This window comes from Chroicocephalus ridibundus, chromosome 5 (genome assembly GCF_963924245.1).
Source record: "Chroicocephalus ridibundus chromosome 5, bChrRid1.1, whole genome shotgun sequence".
Classification (NCBI taxonomy): domain Eukaryota; kingdom Metazoa; phylum Chordata; class Aves; order Charadriiformes; family Laridae; genus Chroicocephalus; species Chroicocephalus ridibundus.
In genome coordinates this window covers 56,208,674-56,214,902 of record NC_086288.1, presented here as the reverse complement: position 1 = coordinate 56,214,902, position 6,229 = coordinate 56,208,674, and positions in this window count along the sequence as shown.

Genomic DNA, 6,229 nt, shown 5'->3' with positions numbered 1-6,229 from the left:
ATAGGATCTAAGTCAGTCAGTTAAGAACTGCACCAGTGCTTTGAATTCTGCTTAAAACCAAAGGAATTTTCAATAGAAAATAATTGGGTTTTTTTTTAGTAAATAACTGGTGCTAGAATAGACAATATCAAAATTGCTGTAATTAACACCTATGTAAAATGAAAAAGTAACAGAAATGAAAATGGTATGATATCCATATCTTAGTAGAAGTATGATAATTTGTAGATGGGTCTAAAAGCGCAGTCAAAGATTTGTTAAGTCAAACATTCAAAAATGAAGGAAGTCAGGTTGCCCATGACCTTGTAAAATATTCTCTAACTTTCTAAATTCACTTAACTGTAAAGATAATAGCTCAGAACCAGTTTCAACAGCTCCTGAGGCAGACTGAGTTATCAGCTCCCCTGCTTTTGCTACAGTCGTCTTTTTTCCTTTAAATTCCCCAGCTCACGTATTCAAGCACCGTGGGAGAACTTCGTATATCCCCTTTCTTCTCCTATTGAATATGGATAAAATTTTTGGAGTTTGAACCCCAAAGGTTTAAGAAAAAGCTTTTAAATGTCCAAATTCAATATTTCAAATAATCCTGTTATTTATAAGACAGTTCTTTTGAGGCACAGCTTATATCTTTTTAAGATGAACATTGCCTTAAGCACCAGGAAAATTAGGTACTAAATCCAGCGGGCGCTATGCAGGCACCAGAATAAAACTACTGATTTTTCACACTGATTTTTCAGTGTAGTGAGAATTTGTAACTTCCATTAACTCAGTAAATTTATAAAGGAAGCCTGAAGCTATGTTTTTGTTTTAATGGCATACAGGTTGGTACCTTAATGTAGCAAGGCACATTTAATCTATTTAGTACTGAGACTTTTTTAATACTGAGGTATCAATATAGCTACCTGGAGAGCAGTAACCTTCTGAAAATACACCCAATATTTGCAGCGAGAGCATATATGTTAAGGTCAAGATGGGAACTCAGATCCCTCGAGGCACTAAACAAGGCTGCTTGCCATCAATTCAAGCTAAAAATTCTATGCTTCTGTCACCAGCCCGGGAGATGAAGCGTTGCAAACTGCAAAGTCAAATCTTTCCAAACAAGCGACAGGTTAAGTTCAGAGGAACAGAAATGATCTTTATTTTAAATGTCTGATAGCTCCAATAACCTCAGAATAACTTAGCTTGCATTCTGGGATCACTTTTCTGCAAGGGGGCAAAGTTGCAAACAGTATAAATGAAAAGTGGTAAAAATATTTATTGGCAACCTAAGTTTTTAGGAGCACAATTTTATATGTCTCTGTTTGCATAGCTTCAGCATAAATGGGGTAATATTAATACCACAAGAAGGTCTGTTTACATGCTGCTCCAAGAATTTTCTTGCAAAGGCAAAAACCCTTGCCTTCACCATTATTCTTTATGACCACAAATCCTGGTTAGCTTAAAAAATTAAAGTCTCTTTTTATGTTTATACGTTTCTATTTTTTTTGATTGTGGAAAGGAAAGATAATTACTTGGAACATCTGATGAAGATGTTTATTAGGATGATCGCATTACTACTTTTTGTCTATAAAGGACGAGCTACCTGAGCTTGCTTTGCTGTAGAGGAACAGCACTTATCATGTGTTACAGTTGTAGTGCTCCTCTTGGCAGAAAAGAGATGGGAATGTCTCCTGTTTGGACACAAAACCTTGCATTTGTCCCCGACTAGCTAGAAACGGGTTGTACTGCCACATAAGAAGCTGTAAGACCAATAAATTTGGGTTTCCAGCACCCCCAGCTCCTTCACTTACACCAAAAGTGTTGTGCATGCGGTTATATTCCAGTACAAGCCTTTCCATGTGCAAAGGCCGCTCATCCAGTGATACTTGTTCCACCACAGACACTCACTTTCTTGCATCTTTGTCCCAGCATCCATTTTTCCCCAACAGAGTTCACATCTTCATCCAGTCCCGTGGCCCGGCATCATGCAGCACTCGCCGTGCCACCCCCACCTCTTACCAAATCTTACACGGGGGTTTCTCCCACTAAAGCAGGTTCCAATTCCACCTCTTCAATGATACCTAAATTCAAAATAATCTGAAAGTAAGGTAGACTCATCTGCAAAACTTCTAGTGAGAGCTCTCCTTTCTGTGCAGCACCAGTATACAAAAATGTGTAAGAGCAGGGCTGCTGGGTCAGAAAACGGGGTTTTCTTCCCTCCTCTTCAGTGTCTGTTCAGAAGTAGAAAGGATGGAAGAAGACAACTTAGTGGTTCTTCTAATAGGCATGATATTATTGCCTCCCACGACTGCTACACACTTTCCCGACATAAAGGTCTCTCTACTGAGGTGGAAAATAAATTGGTTTGATCTTGTGAAGTGCTGAGAACCCACTTCTCTCACCGATGCACCTAAGCAAGTTTATTGCAGAGCTGCTAACTGCACACAGGCCCGCTACACTGACTGCTTTCAAACTTTTTCCTTTCCCATTTCACTGACACTAGGAAAAAAATATTTCGTCAGCCTACACAGCCATGCAACCTGAAAATAAAACTGCCCGGTTAGAAGAGGTTAGTACACATTTAGGTAAAAGGTTGGGACAGCCCTAAGAGGGAGAAGACAGAGAGAATAACTCAGGACAGGAAGAAAAAAACACCGGGAAGGTAGAAAGGAAGAACTGAAGCTTATGCAGCCAGAGAAAATCTGGAGTGGAGAGGAGAAAATACCAGTGGCTGAGACAGATCTGCTGAAAAAGTCTTTGGAGGAAATATCTTTGAGATCAACCTTGCTTTGTGTTCATACAGAGTGTCTACAGTGGTGTTATACAGCTTCAGGTAGCTTGCAGTATTGCCCTCATGCAGATGGAAGCAGAGAAGGCAAAGATGAGAAACTGGGACTGTATTGTCGGAGTAGATCAGCCATGAAGTCCCAGTCAGCCCCAAATCCACCACTCCTTGTCCTCAATGTCTCAATGTGCGCCAGGAAAGAAGCAGAAATGGCCCAGATACTTTCTTGGCTTTTGGAGACTCTGTGTTATTGAAATAGGAACAGGGAAATGAGTATTAATTAAGAAACAGAAAAAAATCAGCTGGCTGGAAGCCTATCACCGATACTGCTTTTTGGACTAAATGAGATTTACAAATGGCTGAGGTTCCTGGGGAGCTTGGGAGGAACTCAGCCTGTGGGTGGAGGGCTGATGGTTTGCTTATGGTCCTCCTTGGCTGTGTTGTGGCCAAGGAGTGGGATGCTCAATTTTTCTGAGCAGTGAGGCCAGCACAGCACTGGGTTGGGCTGATGGAAACAGGGTGATGCTGTTAGCCTCCTGCGTGCCGATCTCTGGGAGGGGAGGTGGTAGCATGCTGAAGCCTCTGAACCACAGGATGATGAAAAGCCTTAAGCTATGTCTGACCTGGCTGCCAGGACCTTTGCTGGTGAGAATAGAGGCCAGATGTTCAAGAAACCATGCTGTGTGTCTATCCAGCTGTTTCTGTGTTATAACAGCCATTTCATTCACTTCAGTTTTAAGTTTTTCTGTTGTGAGATTGCACAGCAAATGGTAGCATAGGAAGGATTGTAGTTTTGACCAGTGAAGTTAACCTGTCATTATTCATACCCGGATAAACTGTAGTGTTTTCTATTGGTCACAAATAGAGATGCATCTATGATACAGTCAATTTAGGTTTGTCTTAATGTCATCTGCATGGATTTCTTTTAGCATTTAGGAAGAAAAAGTAACCCTGTTTTGCTTTGGTCAAGATAAATCAATGGCCTTGAAATTTGGAAACAATATATATTCGACCGCACAAACTAATAAGGCACCAGTGTTTTAGCAGACATTATAAAACATAAAATTAGATGGAAAATTGCCTTAAGCCCCTGTAAATTAAAATTGCTCTTTTTATAGCAAAAATGAGCCTTATATAGCAACAAACAATTTTGTGATCTTCATTTAACTAGCCAATTTCATATGGCAAACAGTATTTATTCATCCTGCTCCAGTGACCTAACCACCAATTTACAATGTGATGCCTTGCATATTTTCACAGCATTGTAAAAAAATGAGGTTCTGTAGATTTATTTGATCCCTGTTGAAAAATTATTTTTTTACCTCCTCCTAACCAGTGTAAACTGGAAATTGTTCTTAATGTAATTCTCTTGCTTACCATCCACTCATTAATCAGGAAACTAATTAGAGCCAGTTTGCTTACTCTAATTTGAAAAAGTGAAAGTAACATATGTTGACAGTTAATTTAGATTTTTTTTTGTTAACAAGCACACAAGTTTTTATAATGAAATAATATTTGATACTGATACAGAAGAACATGGACTAATAAATTGCAACAGGCTGGGAAAATGCAGTATGTTAATCACTATGGGAATAATAACATAGATCATTTAGTACTCTAGTTTTTCTGTTGATGATTTTCCATTTTAGCTATTTTTATACAGTATTACAGTGACTTGATTTGGAACTTTTCAAAGACACGTCAATACAAGTTTTCAGCATTTTGCGAGTTTGTACAGGCCCAGTGCGATTTCTGAGGCCGAGTTACAAGAAAAATATTATGCATCTAGGCTCCATTTCAAAAACTTCTGTTGTCTTGGCTTTTTAAAAACGTCAATATGCATAAAAGGGTGCCAGCTGACAGCCTGCAAGGCCCTTGGTTAAAGCACGATCTGAAGCCCACCCAGATCATTTGCGGTCTTTGCTCTCAGCTGCTTCATCATTGGGGCAGACGACTGGCAGTGGCTGCACGAGCATCCCCACCTGAGCCACCGGGGAGCTGGAGACTGACCTTTACCCAGCTGGGTGGGAGTTCGGTTGCAGTACAGGTGTCCCAAGGTGTGGAATCTTGAGTCTAGTAAATGCAAGTGACAACAGTGGCGGTGACTTCACCCAGAGAAAGCAGCGATCCCTCCAGAGATCTCAAGAAGCGGTTGAGTTGTCATCCCTGGAGATATTTAAAAGACGTGTAGATGTAGTGCTGAGGGACGTGGTTTCGTGGTAACTTGCAGTGCTAGGTTAACGGTTGGACTTGATGATCTTAAAGGTCTCATCCAACCATAATGATTCTATGATTCTAAGATCTGAATTACACGCTCCATGCACAGTGCATGTCCCACGTGCTTTAACTGCACCCAGACAGAAAACATGAACCAATACAGTAGGGAAAGAAACATTTAGTTCTTCAAATTGGCTTTTAGCATGAATTCTATGTTCTACATGTCTCGATTTTTGAATCACTAGGTTAAAATGCCAAGTGATAGAGCCGGAAAAAGCAGAGACACTCTTGAGTGAACCAGTTTCTCAGCTGCTCTAATAATAATTATTACCTTTCCCTAAAAACCATTGCTTATATCCTCAGACCATCATAGCTTCACCACTGTGCTGTTTGTTGGTATGATTTATTTTGAAGAAAAAAGTGTAAAACCACAAAATCTCTAAGGTCAGCCTCTATTTGGAGAAGACATTAAATTGCCTTCTCATCTTAGAAGACTATTTTTCCAGTGCAGAGATTGTTACAGTTATTTACACTGAAGTTACTGCTCTTTGTTAACCTTATGTGAGGAGAGGTCCCACCCCAGGTGTGGACACTAAGCTGAGCTATGGGCCTCTGTTACAACTGTTCTGTGCTCACCTGGGTGTGAGTAGGGTGAATGGGGGCAGGTGCTGTAGTTTAAAGTACTTTTCCAAGGTGAGAGGGCGTTTGGACTCCCGCCCAGGACATGCAGGGTAATGTGCATGTGCAGGGGATCTCTGTGGCCAGGCTCACTCCTCTCCTGTGTCTAGCACTCACATTTGCTGCTTGGATGTGCTGCAGAAGTGATGCTAGCCATGGACCTCACTGAAGTAAGAAAGGCAGACAGAACAAAAGTTCTCCACATAAGTATTTGTCAAGGAACAAGGTAAGTTTTTATGAAGGAAACCATCCCATCGCCAAGAAGAATGCAAGTGCTTTAAGGTTTTGGTTTTAAATGAATGGCTGAACAGAGAAATCTAAGATGCCCAGATGGCAAATGTGGGATGGCTAACGTGTTTGTGGCAGTCTTTTCTGCCTGAACTTGATGGGAAGAGGAAGAAAAATAAAGCCATGGAGGAATGACCTCAGGGGCTCTTACACTGTGGACATTGCACCCAGTGCTGCCTCGCGGGTAGGTGGAGGGGAGTAGGAAAGCAGGAGGTACAAGAGCTGCTTTTGGACTGACTTGCACAAGAGACTAAGCTGTTCATGAGGTAATAAGGCAACTGGGGC